This window comes from Anguilla anguilla, chromosome 19 (genome assembly GCF_013347855.1).
Source record: "Anguilla anguilla isolate fAngAng1 chromosome 19, fAngAng1.pri, whole genome shotgun sequence".
Taxonomy (NCBI): domain Eukaryota; kingdom Metazoa; phylum Chordata; class Actinopteri; order Anguilliformes; family Anguillidae; genus Anguilla; species Anguilla anguilla.
This window is the reverse complement of record NC_049219.1, coordinates 10,587,962-10,609,738: the sequence shown is the minus strand read 5'-3', so window position 1 is coordinate 10,609,738 and position 21,777 is coordinate 10,587,962. Positions and strand designations below refer to the sequence as shown.

Genomic DNA, 21,777 nt, shown 5'->3' with positions numbered 1-21,777 from the left:
TTTGTTGTAAATAGCGATATACTTCACACATGTGCAAGCAAAAACGAGTGAAAAAGCTATGTAGATACTTAAAATGAATGTTCAGAGAAACGACAGAATGCCTTTTTCAAGAGCTGTCATTTTGCCCGCTTAAACGGCAAGCTTGGCAAAAAAATGACACCGTGTGCATTAATACGTTTTGTCACAGCGTGGCATCTTATTGACATATGCAATTGCATGGAAGATAAAATCATGCAATTACATATTTTAGCCAGTTCAAGAATAATTCTACGGGGATGCTTTTCGCCAAGCTCACGTTGCTCGCGAACTGTGGTGTTGATAAAGTTGGCCCAGCTGTAATCAAAGCCTATTTAGCTAACGCGGACATAGGCCGGAAGAAGGTAAACATCAACGTACGCATGCGTCAGACCCATGTGTATCACAACTTACAAGCAGGTCCGGTTTAGATATCTAGTGTGTTGAAAACGAATTCCGACGTTCTCACAGAAGGTTATCAGGCGCTTCGATCATTTTTATTAAATAAGCAATCTGATGTGCATGAATTTCTCTCTGGAGACAGGTTTCAAAGTTGAATGTGAGCCTGATCTTCATCTGCGTTGCCCGACCGCCGAGACTTTGGATTCCTGATCTTCACGCCACGCATGGATCGACTGGAACTGCTCTGTACTGGACTGATAAAGTCGCAGAAACCAAAACAAACAAACTGATCGAGTGAAAAAAAAGGTAACTTCCACTTCGCAAACAACATACTTGTCAGTGAAGCAGAGGGTAAAAGAGGGAAATCTGTGCGCTTTTTATGTCTAGAAAATAAACACGTAATGTGGGTGTTTTTACTTTCCGGAGTACTTTGAATTGATCAAACTGTACTGCGCTGTGCGTTTGTCCACAAAACCATAGCATGCGTGCAATTGACTGTTTTCTTGGAAAACGGCAAAGCCGTGCAAGACGCGGGTAAGAAAGTTCAGTTGACCAGTCGATTTATTTTTAATGACAGTTTATCCATATGAAGGTACTGGAGTTGAGAGTGTGGCAGGAAATATGTTATGCACTTACTGTACGTCGCTTTGGATAAAAAAGCGTCTGCCAGATAAATGTAATGTAATGTTACAAACGTGCCCATAATACACATCCAGTATCCATGTAGTTTTAGGACATATTCTCAAAGTGGGTCCTGCAGAAGCATGTTTCAGTGGAGTGGTGCTGACCAGTGTGTGTTGTGTTTGTTGTGTTTTCACAGTGCCCTGATGAGTGGATTCACCACGGCTGCACGTGACCAGTTGGAAGTCCTCACTGCCCTGAGTCTTCCGCCACCACAAAGAGGACAAGAGGCCATTGGGGCTCTGTCACTGTGGCGATGGAGCCAGCCTCATACAGCACCACCAAGATACCCCCCAACCTCTCCATAAGGACCAGTCAGCCTCAGCCGTCTGTGAGGAGCGCAGCATACTGATGTACCAGCTGAATTCCAAGAGTGACCTGAACAGTGTCTCATTACTGTTTCATGCCAAGGCTTCATAAAAGACTTGTGTTGACTGAGTGTAACTCGGTTGCACCATGGCACAGTACCTCAGTACACTGTGAATGTACAGAGGAGACACTCTGGCTGCTCCTACAGGACAGATGAACTCACACTGTACAGTGGGGTGTGATGTACAGAGGAGACACTCTGGCCCTAGATGTGCCCTAGAAATGGAACTGGTGAATGAGTGCTTACATTTGGACGTCGAGAGCTGTCGTGATTGGTTGGGACGGTTAAACATCCTGTGTAATGTGATTGGCTTCTTTGGAAATGCCATGTGATGATTGATGGGAAATTGAGGGTTCTGGAACACACACTTTTGATTGGGCCTACACACTCATTAACTTTTTATTCATAGTCATGCATTCAGTCTTTCAATCAGTTATTCATGTAGCCATTTTAAATTCAGCCGCACCCTTATCAAAGAAGCGCAGGCAGCATTTCCACTCCATAACCAGCCATTCGAAAACCAGGACTGAAGTACACACGGGCACACAAACATCCCACTGGTTTACCTCAGTTTTGTGTATGAAGTTACACCCCATACGTAAATTGTACCAAAGAACAGTAAACGTATATCTAAATTTAAGTACCTTGGTGTGATTGTCAGTACGCCCATCTTTGTGTAAAGGGAGTGGGAAGGAGTGCATGGGTGGAATTAGAGCATGATATTACAGGTGACCGATTTGGCTCCCTCCCTGTATCTAAGGTGTTCGACTAGCACTGCCTCAATAAAATAGATAAAATAAGTGATTGAAATGAATCCCTGGTCTGAGTAGTCTTCTTTAGGCTCAACTTTGGAATGACCTTTGTCCACTCCTATCACACCCAGTGCCTAATGACTATTTGTATGCATTTTATATTGTTGTGTGTCACTTTGAAATAAACATGTTTGGACTATGTTTGGGACGACACGGTGGTTAAGTGAAACTTAAGTGGTGTGTGGGCCTGCCTTGCAATGGATTGGAGACCTGTTGAGAGTACAATCCCGCATCTCACTCACTGCATGCTTAGATAGACTCCAGACCGCGCCCGCCCCAAAAAATGTCTAATCACCATCATGCGCACCTGAAAGCGTTTCTGTGTTCTGTGTTCGTTTCCTGCATCTCATTCAGGTGTGTCTTGGGTGTCTGTGATCTCATCTTCTTCTACCCTCTGAAGCAGCCGTGTGTCTACGACGATGTAGGTGGCGCAACGGTATCGTCGTTGTCTTTCAATGCCAAGGTTCCCGGTTCGATTCCCGGGTCCCCTTTATGTTTGTCTTGGATGTTTCACACTGTACGCTTTATAATGCTGAATAAGAGGTGGGTAGCTTGGGTGCTGGAGTGGCTCAACGGGTAAGTGTGCCGTCTCAGAAATTCTGAAATTGTGGGTTCAAGCCCCACTCCTGCAACGTGCCTTTGTCTAATCCCTGTTTCTCATCCACAGGTCCTGATGCGTGAGCAGATCCAGACGGTGTCCGAGAGGGGGCGGCGACGGCGGAGGCGGCGGAGAGGTAAGTTGGGGGGGAGGGGTAGAAGGGGGGCGCTGGCCCCCCGGAGGAGTGGAGGAGGAACGGTGGGGGTGCTGGAGCAGGGGGAAGAGAGAGGGGGGAGTCTTAGTTTGCTGGCGGGCCGGCCCCCCTATATATTAAAAATTATATAATATCGGGAGGGGGGCCGGCCAGCCAGCAAACTAAGACTCCCCCCTCTCTCTTCCCCCTGCTCCAGCACCCCCACCGTTCCTCCTCCACTCCTCCGGGGGGCCAGCGCCCCCCTTCTACCCCTCCCCCCCAACTTACCTCTCCGCCGCCGCCGTCGCCGCCCCCTCTCGGACACCGTCTGGATCTGCTCACGCATCAGGACCTGTGGATGAGAAACAGGGATTAGACAAAGGCACGTTGCAGGAGTGGGGCTTGAACCCACAATTTCTGAATTTCTGAATTTCTGAGACCGGCACACTTACCCGCTGAGCCACTGCCGACCTCTGGCTCCAGGGCTGCAGAGGGTAGAAGAACCAGTGAGACCCAAGAGTTGCCCAAGAAAAACCAAATGGAACATGCGGGTTCGAACTCACGAGCTTCGCATTCAAAGACATCGACAGTACCGCTACGCCACCAGTCAGGCAACAGAACTAAGGGTGCTGCATCGGGTAACAGAAGATGAGAACCCAACAACACAAGAATATCTAAAGTAGACGCGAGATTTGAACACCGAAGCTTGGGTTCCAAAGACGGCGACAGTACCATCGCGCCACCCGCAATCGAGCCGAGGCAGAGACGTTTCAGATGGTAGGGGAAGATGAGAACAGAGAACCGCAAGCGAAAAAGAGGCCAAGAACAAGGCTCGAACCCTGAACGCGCTGCATCGCGAACCGACGACGACACCACTAGGCCACGGTGGCCGTTATGCTCGCGCCAGATTTTTAAATATTTTGCTGTGCAGAACTGGAGTTTTTCACAGGAGGGGAAGGTGAGACGCATTACAAGTGACACAGCCTGCTTCAGTTTTCATCGCGCCAAGTATTTCAGTTCTTGAGATGATGTGGTTAGCCTGCTTTTTCTTCTTCTACACATAGACATTTAGAGTCTTGGTTTGTAATGTTGTGTTGTGAATTTTTATTATTTTTTTCTTCACAAAGGTCTGAGTCATTTAGAAGTTTTAGGCAACAGTGAAGCAGAAAAACAATCTTGGGCTCCAAATGGCAAAGGGCGTACCATCCTACCCACACGAGGTGTAACCTGTGCCCCCAAATTATTTAATCTAAAAACAGGTATATTTAATTACTGTGCACTCTTAGCCATCTAATTAATAACAAATTGGGAGTTCCCCGCTCAGGGTAGTAAACATGTACAGGCAAACAGGCATAGTAGAGAGGGTGTCCCTATGTCAGATGATCAGACCACTGTCACATCGCATCATATTGTGGTTGCGGCAGAGAATTGAATTATCCCCTTTTGTTTTGGCAATTTACAGTTCTTTGACAAAACGCCAAAAAAAGTTATCAGTTTCCAAATTGTAATACTTACAAGTTGTCTTTTGCACATGTTGGCGTACACAGAAAATAGCTGGCAATCACATTCGTGGGTAGGTGATGATAAACAAAATGCATTATGGGTATCTAATCTGTACAGACACATCTTGAGTTTTTATTTTTTATTTTTTATGATTCTATACATAATCAGACATACAGACATTTCAAAATGAGGTTCCTGGAAAAACCTTCAACTTCTTTCAGAATAAAAGCTTTAAGCTCTATTAAAGTAGGGTGACTTTTATTGCATGTGCACATACAGAAATGACTACCAAAGGCCTTAACATCCAAGCACACAGTCACACAATATAATTAACAAAATTATACTGTTTACATCTGTACAAGATTTTTTTTTTTATTGCCGGACATTATACTAAAACACTGAAAAACTTTTATTACACAAGACACAATAGTGCTGGGTATAACTGAACATCCACATTAAAGTCAAAAGTGGCATTAATAACCAATTAAACGAAAGCGCAAGGGGAAACAGTACACACAGTCACACACACACACACCGATGAGAATGCAACACCATCAAACATAACCAACTCAAAACACTGTCTTCATTTTTTCGTGCCTAGCCATCGCAGTGCTGCCCCGAGAGGCACGTGGCGGGTGTCGAGCCCAAGTCCACTCCTCTGCTCAGCTGCTGGACTGCTGTTACCTTAAACCTATAACCAACCAACCAACGCACACACGCAAGCACTCACGCACTCACAAAAGAGCAGGCTACAGATTCAGGCTACAAAAAATGACTCATCCTGTGATCACAGTTACGTAACGGCGACTTTGCTACCCCTACTGCTGATCCTGTGCCTCTGTCACTCCCCGGTGATTCGATGCCACACCCTGATGAGCAGCTGATGGCCTAATTGCCTCCACCTGCCTTTGGACCAACACTGGCCGTGCTTTAGCTGAAGAAGGACATTCTCATCTGTCGAGTTGACGCTTGAGACAGACTGTTTTCTGGCCTAACAGTTGGCGGTTTCTGTGTTCGCAACCTGGTGCGCGGCTGGCTCGATTAACTGTCCATCTCATGGTTCATCATTGCGGAGGAAAACATCATTCGAAGCAAAGAAAACTTCAACAAACGAATCTCCTTCACGCACAGGTGAAGGTGACCAAGATGGGGTGGAATGACCTGGAGAACTTTGTCCAAAATCAGATGCAGCGGGGAGGGCTTGTGGACGGCCTGTGCTTAGTGGGGGATGACGGGCCTACGTAAGCAAGTCAATACTTGCATAACCCCGTTTGTTTGAAGACCCAGACATACGTTGGAGTTCAGGCCCCTTTCATTAGTTTCTACGCTCTTGCCATTCAGAGCCCAAGTCCATTCTTCTGCTCAGCTGCTGGACTGCTGTTACCTTAAACCCAAAACCAACCCACGCACGCACGCACGCACACACTCACTCACAAAAGAGCAGGCTACAGATTTAGGCTAAAAAACCATACTCATCCAGTGATCACACTTATGTACAGAAACATTGCTACCTCTACTGCTGATCCTGTGCCTCTGTCACTCCCCGGTGATTCGGTACCACACCCTGACCAGCTGCTGATGGCCTAATTGCCTCCACCTGCCTTTGGACCAACATTGGCCCTGCTTTACCTGAAGAAGGACATTCTCATCTGTCGAGTTGACGCTTGAGACAGACTGTTTTCTGGCTTAACAGTTGGCGGTTTCTGTGTTCGCAACCTGGTGCGCCGCTGGCTCGATTTACTGTCCATCTCATGGTTCATCATTGCGGAGGAAAACATCATTCGAAGCAAAGAAAACTTCAACAAACGAATCTCCTTCACGCACAGGTGAAGGTGACCAAGATAAGGTGGAATGACCTGGAGAAGTTGGCCCAGAATCAGATGCAGCGGGGAGGACTTATGGACGGCCTGTGCTTAGTGGGGGATGACGGGCCTACGTAAGCAGGTCAATACTTGCATAACCCCGTTTGTTTGAAGACCCAGACATACATTGGAATTCAGGCCCCTTTCATTAGTTTGTACGCTCTTGCCATTGAGAGCCCCTGTCCATTCTTCTGCTCAGCTGCTGGAGTGCTGTTACCTTAAACCCAAAACCAACCCACGCACGCACGCACGCACGCACACACTCACTCACAAAAGAGCAGGCTACAGATTTAGGCTAAAAAACCATGCTCATCCAGTGATCACACCCCCCTCTCTCTTCCCCCTGAGTGGTCACTTCTGGCACTACGATCCTTACTTCACTCTAGTGTTTCTTTTGCACCTCTACATCATGAACCAATGCACTTGTTGTACGTCGCTCTGGATAAGAGCGTCTGCTAAATGCCTATAATGTAATGTAATGTAATGTAATGTACAGAAACATTGCTACCCCTGCTGCTGATCCTGTGCCTCTGTCACTCCCCGGTGATTCGGTACCACACCCTGACCAGCTGCTGATGGCCTAATTGCCTCCACCTGCCTTTGGACCAACATTGGCCCTGCTTTAGCTGAAGAAGGACATTCTCATCTGTCGAGCTGACGCTTGAGACAAACTGTTTTCTGGCTTAACAGTTGGCGGTTTCTGTGTTCGCAACCTGGTGCGCCGCTGGCTCGATTAACTGTCCATCTCATGGTTCATTATTGCGGAGGAAAACATCATTCAAAGCAAAGAAAACTTCAACAAACGAATCTCCTTCACGCACAAGTGAAGGTGACCAAGATAAGGTGGAATGACCTGGAGAAGTTGGCCCAGAATCAGATGCAGTGGGGAGGACTTATGGACGGCCTGTGCTTAGTGGGGGATGACGGGCCTAAGTTAGCAAGTCAGTACTTGCATATCCCCGTTTGTTTGAAGACCCAGACACACGTTGGGAGTTCAGGCCCCTTTCATTAGTTTCTACACTCTTGCCATTGAGAGCCCTTGTCCATTCCTGTGCTCAGCTGCTGGTCTGCTATAACCTTAAAGCCACACCCAAGCGCCCACGCACCCACACACGCATTCACGCATGTGCCAAAGAGCAGGCTACAGATTTAGGCTAAAAAACCATACTCATCCAGTGATCACACTTATGTACAGAAACATTGCTACCTCTACTGCTGATCCTGTGCCTCTGTCACTCCCCGGTGATTCGGTACCACACCCTGACCAGCTGCTGATGGCCTAATTGCCTCCACCTGCCTTTGGACCAACATTGGCCCTGCTTTAGCTGAAGAAGGACATTCTCATCTGTCGAGTTGACGCTTGAGACAGACTGTTTTCTGGCTTAACAGTTGGCGGTTTCTGTGTTCGCAACCTGGTGCGCCGCTGGCTCGATTTACTGTCCATCTCATGGTTCATCATTGCGGAGGAAAACATCATTCGAAGCAAAGAAAACTTCAACAAACGAATCTCCTTCACGCACAGGTGAAGGTGACCAAGATAAGGTGGAATGACCTGGAGAAGTTGGCCCAGAATCAGATGCAGCGGGGAGGACTTATGGACGGCCTGTGCTTAGTGGGGGATGACGGGCCTACGTAAGCAGGTCAATACTTGCATAACCCCGTTTGTTTGAAGACCCAGACATACATTGGAATTCAGGCCCCTTTCATTAGTTTGTACGCTCTTGCCATTGAGAGCCCCTGTCCATTCTTCTGCTCAGCTGCTGGAGTGCTGTTACCTTAAACCCAAAACCAACCCACGCACGCACGCACGCACGCACACACTCACTCACAAAAGAGCAGGCTACAGATTTAGGCTAAAAAACCATGCTCATCCAGTGATCACACCCCCCTCTCTCTTCCCCCTGAGTGGTCACTTCTGGCACTACGATCCTTACTTCACTCTAGTGTTTCTTTTGCACCTCTACATCATGAACCAATGCACTTGTTGTACGTCGCTCTGGATAAGAGCGTCTGCTAAATGCCTATAATGTAATGTAATGTAATGTAATGTACAGAAACATTGCTACCCCTGCTGCTGATCCTGTGCCTCTGTCACTCCCCGGTGATTCGGTACCACACCCTGACCAGCTGCTGATGGCCTAATTGCCTCCACCTGCCTTTGGACCAACATTGGCCCTGCTTTAGCTGAAGAAGGACATTCTCATCTGTCGAGCTGACGCTTGAGACAAACTGTTTTCTGGCTTAACAGTTGGCGGTTTCTGTGTTCGCAACCTGGTGCGCCGCTGGCTCGATTAACTGTCCATCTCATGGTTCATTATTGCGGAGGAAAACATCATTCAAAGCAAAGAAAACTTCAACAAACGAATCTCCTTCACGCACAGGTGAAGGTGACCAAGATAAGGTGGAATGACCTGGAGAAGTTGGCCCAGAATCAGATGCAGTGGGGAGGACTTATGGACGGCCTGTGCTTAGTGGGGGATGACGGGCCTAAGTTAGCAAGTCAGTACTTGCATATCCCCGTTTGTTTGAAGACCCAGACACACGTTGGGAGTTCAGGCCCCTTTCATTAGTTTCTACACTCTTGCCATTGAGAGCCCTTGTCCATTCCTGTGCTCAGCTGCTGGTCTGCTATAACCTTAAAGCCACACCCAAGCGCCCACGCACCCACACACGCATTCACGCATGTGCCAAAGAGCAGGCTACAGATTTAGGCTAAAAAACCATACTCATCCAGTGATCACACTTATGTACAGAAACATTGCTACCTCTACTGCTGATCCTGTGCCTCTGTCACTCCCCGGTGATTCGGTACCACACCCTGACCAGCTGCTGATGGCCTAATTGCCTCCACCTGCCTTTGGACCAACATTGGCCCTGCTTTAGCTGAAGAAGGACATTCTCATCTGTCGAGTTGACGCTTGAGACAGACTGTTTTCTGGCTTAACAGTTGGCGGTTTCTGTGTTCGCAACCTGGTGCGCCGCTGGCTCGATTTACTGTCCATCTCATGGTTCATCATTGCGGAGGAAAACATCATTCGAAGCAAAGAAAACTTCAACAAACGAATCTCCTTCACGCACAGGTGAAGGTGACCAAGATAAGGTGGAATGACCTGGAGAAGTTGGCCCAGAATCAGATGCAGCGGGGAGGACTTATGGACGGCCTGTGCTTAGTGGGGGATGACGGGCCTACGTAAGCAGGTCAATACTTGCATAACCCCGTTTGTTTGAAGACCCAGACATACATTGGAATTCAGGCCCCTTTCATTAGTTTGTACGCTCTTGCCATTGAGAGCCCCTGTCCATTCTTCTGCTCAGCTGCTGGAGTGCTGTTACCTTAAACCCAAAACCAACCCACGCACGCACGCACGCACGCACACACTCACTCACAAAAGAGCAGGCTACAGATTTAGGCTAAAAAACCATGCTCATCCAGTGATCACACCCCCCTCTCTCTTCCCCCTGAGTGGTCACTTCTGGCACTACGATCCTTACTTCACTCTAGTGTTTCTTTTGCACCTCTACATCATGAACCAATGCACTTGTTGTACGTCGCTCTGGATAAGAGCGTCTGCTAAATGCCTATAATGTAATGTAATGTAATGTAATGTACAGAAACATTGCTACCCCTGCTGCTGATCCTGTGCCTCTGTCACTCCCCGGTGATTCGGTACCACACCCTGACCAGCTGCTGATGGCCTAATTGCCTCCACCTGCCTTTGGACCAACATTGGCCCTGCTTTAGCTGAAGAAGGACATTCTCATCTGTCGAGCTGACGCTTGAGACAAACTGTTTTCTGGCTTAACAGTTGGCGGTTTCTGTGTTCGCAACCTGGTGCGCCGCTGGCTCGATTAACTGTCCATCTCATGGTTCATTATTGCGGAGGAAAACATCATTCAAAGCAAAGAAAACTTCAACAAACGAATCTCCTTCACGCACAGGTGAAGGTGACCAAGATAAGGTGGAATGACCTGGAGAAGTTGGCCCAGAATCAGATGCAGTGGGGAGGACTTATGGACGGCCTGTGCTTAGTGGGGGATGACGGGCCTAAGTTAGCAAGTCAGTACTTGCATATCCCCGTTTGTTTGAAGACCCAGACACACGTTGGGAGTTCAGGCCCCTTTCATTAGTTTCTACACTCTTGCCATTGAGAGCCCTTGTCCATTCCTGTGCTCAGCTGCTGGTCTGCTATAACCTTAAAGCCACACCCAAGCGCCCACGCACCCACACACGCATTCACGCATGTGCCAAAGAGCGAGCTACAGCTTTAAAACACACCAAAGAACTCAGACTCATTCTATCGTAACGGTTGTTCTGTCAGGACCACTTTCATCAAGTAGAACTTTATTGACAATAAAGGCAATACAGTTATGTTTGGCGGTATGGCTCTGTTCTGGAGCTCTCCCGCCAACCACGCAGCCCGCGTGGATAAGGCCGGGAGGCCAGCAGCCAAACCCCCCCTAGAGGGGTACACACAGAACAGATCCAGCAGCAAAGCAGTTTTTAACACATATGAATGGAGCAAATGCAATTTCTTAACACATAAGGATGGAGCAATACAACTTCTTAACATAGGAATGGAGAATGCAAATTCTTGACGCATGGGGATGGAGCTGGGGTGGTGGAGGGGATTTACGAAGCAACGTGCAGCGCTTGCATGCAGGAGGAGCAGCCGAATGAGTAGAGGGAGGCTGTTTAAGTAGACCGCCCTGTTAGTGAATGTACTGTGATAGGCGAACATCACTCAGCTGAGCCATCAGCTGATTCGGCCGGAGCGCTTGACTCTCGTGACCTGCCAGAACTACGCGATGCTCCATTTTTGTACCGGTGACGTTGCTACCCCTACTGGTGATCCTGTGCCTTTCTCTCTCCCTGGTGATTTGGGGCCACACCCTGATCAGTTGCTGATGGCCTAATCGCCCCCACCTGCCTTTGGACCAACACTGGCCCTGCTTTAGCTGGAGAAGGGAATTGTCATCTGTCGAGTTGACGCTTGAGACAGACTGTTTTCTGGCCTAACAGTTGGCGGTTTCTGTGTTCGCAACCTGGTGCGCGGCTGGCTCGATTAACTGTCCATCTCATGGTTCATCATTGCGGAGGAAAACATCATTCAAAGCAAAGAAAACTTCAACAAACGAATCTCCTTCACGCACAGGTGAAGGTGACCAAGATAAGGTGGAATGACCTGGAGAAGTTGGCCCAGAATCAGATGCAGTGGGGAGGACTTATGGACGTCCTGTGCTTAGTGGGGGATGACGGGCCTACGTAAGCAAGTCAGTACTTGCATATCCCCGTTTGTTTGAAGACCCAGACACACGTTGGAGTTCAGGCCCCTTTCATTAGTTTCTACACTCTTGCCATTGAGAGCCCCTGTCCATTCCTATGCTCAGCTGCTGGTCTGCTATAACCTTAAAGCCACACCCACGCACGCACGCACGCACGCACGCACTCACTCACTCACAAAAGAGCAGGCTACAGATTTAGGCTAAAAAACCATACTCATCCAGTGATCACACTTATGTACAGAAACATTGCTACCCCTACTGGTGATCCTGTGCCTTTCTCTCTCCCTGGTGATTTGGGGCCACACCCTGATCAGTTGCTGATGGCCTAATCGCCCCCACCTGCCTTTGGACCAACATTGGCCCTGCTTTAGCTGGAGAAGGGAATTCTCATCTGTCGAGTAGACATGTGTGGCTGTCCTACCATTTCAGACAGACTGTTTTATGGCTTAACTGTCGGTGGTTTCTGTGTTAATCTGGTGCTGCTTCTTTTATGGTGTTTCCATGTACCTCTAATGTTCAGTTTCTTTTTTTTGTTTAATGTGCGCTTTTGTTTTGGTTGCAGATTAGAGCCAGAAATCTGCAGAGGGCCCACCATTTTGTTTATCCTCGGGAGTAAGAATAACTACTATAGGGGTTCATTCCAAACATTTTTTTATTTTTTAAATCCCTGCTTCTTTTCCTCGTGTCCCTTCCTTGCTGCATAGCTCCAGCTAATGGAGGACATGAGCAGGAGATGCATGGTTGAGATATGAGGACGGAGGAATCGAGGGAACGGGTATTAGGTCAGGGGTCTGTAACCCTGGTCCTGGAAAGCCACAAGCTCTTCTGCTTTTTTGTTTTCACCCTAAAATCAGCACCCGTTTCAGACCCAAGCAACCAGGTGAAGTGAGCTAACTGTGTAATCAACTGCTCTAATTGATTAATTAAGTGCAGAATCTGTGGCTCTCCAAGACCAGGGTTACAGATCGCTGTAGTAAGCAAATGGAACATCCTTGCTCGATCAAGCGTCTGTTTGAGGTGACATCAGTACCTAATGACGCATTGCACCACTGTATCACCTGTCACTGGGCTAGTATCAGATTGTATAGTTATTTCTTTGCATTATTTTCAATGATTTCCGCCCATGGAACATGACAGATGTGAAAATAAAATGAGAAATAGTATAGATGTTGTCCTTCATAGATTACCCTGTATCTAAGGTGTTCGACTAGCACTGCCTCAATAAAATAGATAAAATAAGTGATTGAAATGAATCCCTGGTCTGAGTAGTCTTCTTTAGGCTCAACTTTGGAATGACCTTTGTCCACTCCTATCACACCCAGTGCCTAATGACTATTTGTATGCATTTTATATTGTTGTGTGTCACTTTGAAATAAACATGTTTGGACTATGTTTGGGACGACACGGTGGTTAAGTGAAACTTAAGTGGTGTGTGGGCCTGCCTTGCAATGGATTGGAGACCTGTTGAGAGTACAATCCCGCATCTCACTCACTGCATGCTTAGATAGACTCCAGACCGCGCCCGCCCCAAAAAATGTCTAATCACCATCATGCGCACCTGAAAGCGTTTCTGTGTTCTGTGTTCGTTTCCTGCATCTCATTCAGGTGTGTCTTGGGTGTCTGTGATCTCATCTTCTTCTACCCTCTGAAGCAGCCGTGTGTCTACGACGATGTAGGTGGCGCAACGGTATCGTCGTTGTCTTTCAATGCCAAGGTTCCCGGTTCGATTCCCGGGTCCCCTTTATGTTTGTCTTGGATGTTTCACACTGTACGCTTTATAATGCTGAATAAGAGGTGGGTAGCTTGGGTGCTGGAGTGGCTCAACGGGTAAGTGTGCCGTCTCAGAAATTCTGAAATTGTGGGTTCAAGCCCCACTCCTGCAACGTGCCTTTGTCTAATCCCTGTTTCTCATCCACAGGTCCTGATGCGTGAGCAGATCCAGACGGTGTCCGAGAGGGGGCGGCGACGGCGGAGGCGGCGGAGAGGTAAGTTGGGGGGGAGGGGTAGAAGGGGGGCGCTGGCCCCCCGGAGGAGTGGAGGAGGAACGGTGGGGGTGCTGGAGCAGGGGGAAGAGAGAGGGGGGAGTCTTAGTTTGCTGGCGGGCCGGCCCCCCTATATATTAAAAATTATATAATATCGGGAGGGGGGCCGGCCAGCCAGCAAACTAAGACTCCCCCCTCTCTCTTCCCCCTGCTCCAGCACCCCCACCGTTCCTCCTCCACTCCTCCGGGGGGCCAGCGCCCCCCGGCGACCCCGCCCCCCCAACTTACCTCTCCGCCGCCGCCGGCGCCGCCCCCTCTCGGACACCGTCTGGATCTGCTCACGCATCAGGACCTGTGGATGAGAAACAGGGATTAGACAAAGGCACGTTGCAGGAGTGGGGCTTGAACCCACAATTTCTGAATTTCTGAATTTCTGAGACCGGCACACTTACCCGCTGAGCCACTGCCGACCTCTGGCTCCAGGGCTGCAGAGGGTAGAAGAACCAGTGAGACCCAAGAGTTGCCCAAGAAAAACCAAATGGAACATGCGGGTTCGAACTCACGAGCTTCGCATTCAAAGACATCGACAGTACCGCTACGCCACCAGTCAGGCAACAGAACTAAGGGTGCTGCATCGGGTAACAGAAGATGAGAACCCAACAACACAAGAATATCTAAAGTAGACGCGAGATTTGAACACCGAAGCTTGGGTTCCAAAGACGGCGACAGTACCATCGCGCCACCCGCAATCGAGCCGAGGCAGAGACGTTTCAGATGGTAGGGGAAGATGAGAACAGAGAACCGCAAGCGAAAAAGAGGCCAAGAACAAGGCTCGAACCCTGAACGCGCTGCATCGCGAACCGACGACGACACCACTAGGCCACGGTGGCCGTTATGCTCGCGCCAGATTTTTAAATATTTTGCTGTGCAGAACTGGAGTTTTTCACAGGAGGGGAAGGTGAGACGCATTACAAGTGACACAGCCTGCTTCAGTTTTCATCGCGCCAAGTATTTCAGTTCTTGAGATGATGTGGTTAGCCTGCTTTTTCTTCTTCTACACATAGAAGAAGAATTACATTGCCATTACATTGGTTTGTAATGTTGTGTTGTGAATTATAATTTTTTTTTTTTCTTCACAAATGAGTCATTTAGAAGTTTTAGGCAACAGTGAAGCAGAAAAACAATCTTGGGCTCCAAATGGCAAAGGGCGTACCATCCTACCCACACGAGGTGTAACCTGTGCCCCCAAATTATTTAATCTAAAAACAGGTATATTTAATTACTGTGCACTCTTAGCCATCTAATTAATAACAAATTGGGAGTTCCCCGCTCAGGGTAGTAAACATGTACAGGCAAACAGGCATAGTAGAGAGGGTGTCCCTATGTCAGATGATCAGACCACTGTCACATCGCAGCATATTGTGGTTGCGGCAGAGAATTGAATTATCCCCTTTTGTTTTGGCAATTTACAGTTCTTTGACAAAACGCCAAAAAAGTTATCAGTTTCCAAATTGTAATACTTACAAGTTGTCTTTTGCACATGTTGGCGTACACAGAAAATAGCTGGCAATCACATTCGTGGGTAGGTGATGATAAACAAAATGCATTATGGGTATCTAATCTGTACAGACACATCTTGAGTTTTTATTTTTTATTTTTTATGATTCTATACATAATCAGACATACAGACATTTCAAAATGAGGTTCCTGGAAAAACCTTCAACTTCTTTCAGAATAAAAGCTTTAAGCTCTATTAAAGTAGGGTGACTTTTATTGCATGTGCACATACAGAAATGACTACCAAAGGCCTTAACATCCAAGCACACAGTCACACAATATAATTAACAAAATTATACTGTTTACATCTGTACAAGATTTTTTTTTTTATTGCCGGACATTATACTAAAACACTGAAAAACTTTTATTACACAAGACACAATAGTGCTGGGTATAACTGAACATCCACATTAAAGTCAAAAGTGGCATTAATAACCAATTAAACGAAAGCGCAAGGGGAAACAGTACACACAGTCACACACACACACACCGATGAGAATGCAACACCATCAAACATAACCAACTCAAAACACTGTCTTCATTTTTTCGTGCCTAGCCATCGCAGTGCTGCCCCGAGAGGCACGTGGCTGGTGTCGAGCCCAAGTCCACTCCTCTGCTCAGCTGCTGGACTGCTGTTACCTTAAACCTATAACCAACCAACCAACGCACACACGCAAGCACTCATGCACTCACAAAAGAGCAGGCTACAGATTCAGGCTACAAAAAATGACTCATCCTGTGATCACAGTTACGTAACGGCGACTTTGCTACCCCTACTGCTGATCCTGTGCCTCTGTCACTCCCCGGTGATTCGATGCCACACCCTGATGAGCAGCTGATGGCCTAATTGCCTCCACCTGCCTTTGGACCAACACTGGCCCTGCTTTAGCTGAAGAAGGACATTCTCATCTGTCGAGTTGACGCTTGAGACAGACTGTTTTCTGGCCTAACAGTTGGCGGTTTCTGTGTTCGCAACCTGGTGCGCGGGCTGGCTCGATTAACTGTCCATCTCATGGTTCATCATTGCGGAGGAAAACATCATTCGAAGCAAAGAAAACTTCAACAAACGAATCTCCTTCACGCACAGGTGAAGGTGACCAAGATGGGGTGGAATGACCTGGAGAACTTTGTCCAAAATCAGATGCAGCGGGGAGGGCTTGTGGACGGCCTGTGCTTAGTGGGGGATGACGGGCCTACGTAAGCAAGTCAATACTTGCATAACCCCGTTTGTTTGAAGACCCAGACATACGTTGGAGTTCAGGCCCCTTTCATTAGTTTCTACGCTCTTGCCATTCAGAGCCCAAGTCCATTCTTCTGCTCAGCTGCTGGACTGCTGTTACCTTAAACCCAAAACCAACCCACGCACGCACGCACGCACACACTCACTCACAAAAGAGCAGGCTACAGATTTAGGCTAAAAAACCATACTCATCCAGTGATCACACTTATGTACAGAAACATTGCTACCTCTACTGCTGATCCTGTGCCTCTGTCACTCCCCGGTGATTCGGTACCACACCCTGACCAGCTGCTGATGGCCTAATTGCCTCCACCTGCCTTTGGACCAACATTGGCCCTGCTTTAGCTGAAGAAGGACATTCTCATCTGTCGAGTTGACGCTTGAGACAGACTGTTTTCTGGCTTAACAGTTGGCGGTTTCTGTGTTCGCAACCTGGTGCGCCGCTGGCTCGATTTACTGTCCATCTCATGGTTCATCATTGCGGAGGAAAACATCATTCGAAGCAAAGAAAACTTCAACAAACGAATCTCCTTCACGCACAGGTGAAGGTGACCAAGATAAGGTGGAATGACCTGGAGAAGTTGGCCCAGAATCAGATGCAGCGGGGAGGACTTATGGACGGCCTGTGCTTAGTGGGGGATGACGGGCCTACGTAAGCAGGTCAATACTTGCATAACCCCGTTTGTTTGAAGACCCAGACATACATTGGAATTCAGGCCCCTTTCATTAGTTTGTACGCTCTTGCCATTGAGAGCCCCTGTCCATTCTTCTGCTCAGCTGCTGGAGTGCTGTTACCTTAAACCCAAAACCAACCCACGCACGCACGCACGCACGCACACACTCACTCACAAAAGAGCAGGCTACAGATTTAGGCTAAAAAACCATGCTCATCCAGTGATCACACCCCCCTCTCTCTTCCCCCTGAGTGGTCACTTCTGGCACTACGATCCTTACTTCACTCTAGTGTTTCTTTTGCACCTCTACATCATGAACCAATGCACTTGTTGTACGTCGCTCTGGATAAGAGCGTCTGCTAAATGCCTATAATGTAATGTAATGTAATGTAATGTACAGAAACATTGCTACCCCTGCTGCTGATCCTGTGCCTCTGTCACTCCCCGGTGATTCGGTACCACACCCTGACCAGCTGCTGATGGCCTAATTGCCTCCACCTGCCTTTGGACCAACATTGGCCCTGCTTTAGCTGAAGAAGGACATTCTCATCTGTCGAGCTGACGCTTGAGACAAACTGTTTTCTGGCTTAACAGTTGGCGGTTTCTGTGTTCGCAACCTGGTGCGCCGCTGGCTCGATTAACTGTCCATCTCATGGTTCATTATTGCGGAGGAAAACATCATTCAAAGCAAAAAAAACTTCAACAAACGAATCTCCTTCACGCACAGGTGAAGGTGACCAAGATAAGGTGGAATGACCTGGAGAAGTTGGCCCAGAATCAGATGCAGTGGGGAGGACTTATGGACGGCCTGTGCTTAGTGGGGGATGACGGGCCTAAGTTAGCAAGTCAGTACTTGCATATCCCCGTTTGTTTGAAGACCCAGACACACGTTGGGAGTTCAGGCCCCTTTCATTAGTTTCTACACTCTTGCCATTGAGAGCCCTTGTCCATTCCTGTGCTCAGCTGCTGGTCTGCTATAACCTTAAAGCCACACCCAAGCGCCCACGCACCCACACACGCATTCACGCATGTGCCAAAGAGCGAGCTACAGCTTTAAAACACACCAAAGAACTCAGACTCATTCTATCGTAACGGTTGTTCTGTCAGGACCACTTTCATCAAGTAGAACTTTATTGACAATAAAGGCAATACATTTATGTTTGGCGGTATGGCTCTGTTCTGGAGCTCTCCCGCCAACCACGCAGCCCGCGTGGATAAGGCCGGGAGGCCAGCAGCCAAACCCCCCCTAGAGGGGTACACACAGAACAGATCCAGCAGCAAAGCAGTTTTTAACACATATGAATGGAGCAAATGCAATTTCTTAACACATAAGGATGGAGCAATACAACTTCTTAACATAGGAATGGAGAATGCAAATTCTTGACGCATGGGGATGGAGCTGGGGTGGTGGAGGGGATTTACGAAGCAACGTGCAGCGCTTGCATGCAGGAGGAGCAGCCGAATGAGTAGAGGGAGGCTGTTTAAGTAGACCGCCCTGTTAGTGAATGTACTGTGATAGGCGAACATCACTCAGCTGAGCCATCAGCTGATTCGGCCGGAGCGCTTGACTCTCGTGACCTGCCAGAACTACGCGATGCTCCATTTTTGTACCGGTGACGTTGCTACCCCTACTGGTGATCCTGTGCCTTTCTCTCTCCCTGGTGATTTGGGGCCACACCCTGATCAGTTGCTGATGGCCTAATCGCCCCCACCTGCCTTTGGACCAACACTGGCCCTGCTTTAGCTGGAGAAGGGAATTGTCATCTGTCGAGTTGACGCTTGAGACAGACTGTTTTCTGGCCTAACAGTTGGCGGTTTCTGTGTTCGCAACCTGGTGCGCGGCTGGCTCGATTAACTGTCCATCTCATGGTTCATCATTGCGGAGGAAAACATCATTCAAAGCAAAGAAAACTTCAACAAACGAATCTCCTTCACGCACAGGTGAAGGTGACCAAGATAAGGTGGAATGACCTGGAGAAGTTGGCCCAGAATCAGATGCAGTGGGGAGGACTTATGGACGTCCTGTGCTTAGTGGGGGATGACGGGCCTACGTAAGCAAGTCAGTACTTGCATATCCCCGTTTGTTTGAAGACCCAGACACACGTTGGAGTTCAGGCCCCTTTCATTAGTTTCTACACTCTTGCCATTGAGAGCCCCTGTCCATTCCTATGCTCAGCTGCTGGTCTGCTATAACCTTAAAGCCACACCCACGCACGCACGCACGCACGCACGCACGCACGCACTCACTCACTCACAAAAGAGCAGGCTACAGATTTAGGCTAAAAAACCATACTCATCCAGTGATCACACTTATGTACAGAAACATTGCTACCCCTACTGGTGATCCTGTGCCTTTCTCTCTCCCTGGTGATTTGGGGCCACACCCTGATCAGTTGCTGATGGCCTAATCGCCCCCACCTGCCTTTGGACCAACATTGGCCCTGCTTTAGCTGGAGAAGGGAATTCTCATCTGTCGAGTAGACATTTGTGGCTTTCCTACCATTTCAGACAGACTGTTTTATGGCTTAACTGTCGGTGGTTTCTGTGTTAATCTGGTGCTGCTTCTTTTATGGTGTTTCCATGTACCTCTAATGTTCAGTTTCTTTTTTTTGTTTAATGTGCGCTTTTGTTTTGGTTGCAGATTAGAGCCAGAAATCTGCAGAGGGCCCACCATTTTGTTTATCCTCGGGAGTAAGAATAACTACTATAGGGGTTCATTCCAAACATTTTTTTATTTTTTAAATCCCTGCTTCTTTTCCTCGTGTCCCTTCCTTGCTGCATAGCTCCAGCTAATGGAGGACATGAGCAGGAGATGCATGGTTGAGATATGAGGACGGAGGAATCGAGGGAACGGGTATTAGGTCAGGGGTCTGTAACCCTGGTCCTGGAAAGCCACAAGCTCTTCTGCTTTTTTGTTTTCACCCTAAAATCAGCACCCGTTTCAGACCCAAGCAACCAGGTGAAGTGAGCTAACTGTGTAATCAACTGCTCTAATTGATTAATTAAGTGCAGAATCTGTGGCTCTCCAAGACCAGGGTTACAGATCGCTGTAGTAAGCAAATGGAACATCCTTGCTCGATCAAGCGTCTGTTTGAGGTGACATCAGTACCTAATGACGCATTGCACCACTGTATCACCTGTCACTGGGCTAGTATCAGATTGTATAGTTATTTCTTTGCATTATTTTCAATGATTTCCGCCCATGGAACATGACAGATGTGAAAATAAAATGAGAAATAGTATAGATGTTGTCCTTCATAGATTACCCTGTATCTAAGGTGTTCGACTAGCACTGCCTCAATAAAATAGATAAAATAAGTGATTGAAATGAATCCCTGGTCTGAGTAGTCTTCTTTAGGCTCAACTTTGGAATGACCTTTGTCCACTCCTATCACACCCAGTGCCTAATGACTATTTGTATGCATTTTATATTGTTGTGTGTCACTTTGAAATAAACATGTTTGGACTATGTTTGGGACGACACGGTGGTTAAGTGAAACTTAAGTGGTGTGTGGGCCTGCCTTGCAATGGATTGGAGACCTGTTGAGAGTACAATCCCGCATCTCACTCACTGCATGCTTAGATAGACTCCAGACCGCGCCCGCCCCAAAAAATGTCTAATCACCATCATGCGCACCTGAAAGCGTTTCTGTGTTCTGTGTTCGTTTCCTGCATCTCATTCAGGTGTGTCTTGGGTGTCTGTGATCTCATCTTCTTCTACCCTCTGAAGCAGCCGTGTGTCTACGACGATGTAGGTGGCGCAACGGTATCGTCGTTGTCTTTCAATGCCAAGGTTCCCGGTTCGATTCCCGGGTCCCCTTTATGTTTGTCTTGGATGTTTCACACTGTACGCTTTATAATGCTGAATAAGAGGTGGGTAGCTTGGGTGCTGGAGTGGCTCAACGGGTAAGTGTGCCGTCTCAGAAATTCTGAAATTGTGGGTTCAAGCCCCACTCCTGCAACGTGCCTTTGTCTAATCCCTGTTTCTCATCCACAGGTCCTGATGCGTGAGCAGATCCAGACGGTGTCCGAGAGGGGGCGGCGACGGCGGAGGCGGCGGAGAGGTAAGTTGGGGGGGAGGGGTAGAAGGGGGGCGCTGGCCCCCCGGAGGAGTGGAGGAGGAACGGTGGGGGTGCTGGAGCAGGGGGAAGAGAGAGGGGGGAGTCTTAGTTTGCTGGCGGGCCGGCCCCCCTATATATTAAAAATTATATAATATCGGGAGGGGGGCCGGCCAGCCAGCAAACTAAGACTCCCCCCTCTCTCTTCCCCCTGCTCCAGCACCCCCACCGTTCCTCCTCCACTCCTCCGGGGGGCCAGCGCCCCCCTTCTACCCCTCCCCCCCAACTTACCTCTCCGCCGCCGCCGTCGCCGCCCCCTCTCGGACACCGTCTGGATCTGCTCACGCATCAGGACCTGTGGATGAGAAACAGGGATTAGACAAAGGCACGTTGCAGGAGTGGGGCTTGAACCCACAATTTCTGAATTTCTGAATTTCTGAGACCGGCACACTTACCCGCTGAGCCACTGCCGACCTCTGGCTCCAGGGCTGCAGAGGGTAGAAGAACCAGTGAGACCCAAGAGTTGCCCAAGAAAAACCAAATGGAACATGCGGGTTCGAACTCACGAGCTTCGCATTCAAAGACATCGACAGTACCGCTACGCCAC

At 48.4% G+C, this 21,777-nt stretch overlaps 1 long non-coding RNA gene across 1 annotated transcript; it reads left to right on the top strand.

The window, feature by feature from the left end:
• Positions 1-388: 388 nt before the first annotated feature.
• On the top strand, positions 389-2,421 carry LOC118219373. The gene is made up of 2 exons (XR_004763751.1): positions 389-723; positions 1,238-2,421. It is a non-coding gene; the product is annotated as an uncharacterized LOC118219373 (long non-coding RNA).
• The last annotated feature ends 19,356 nt before the right edge of the window (positions 2,422-21,777 follow it).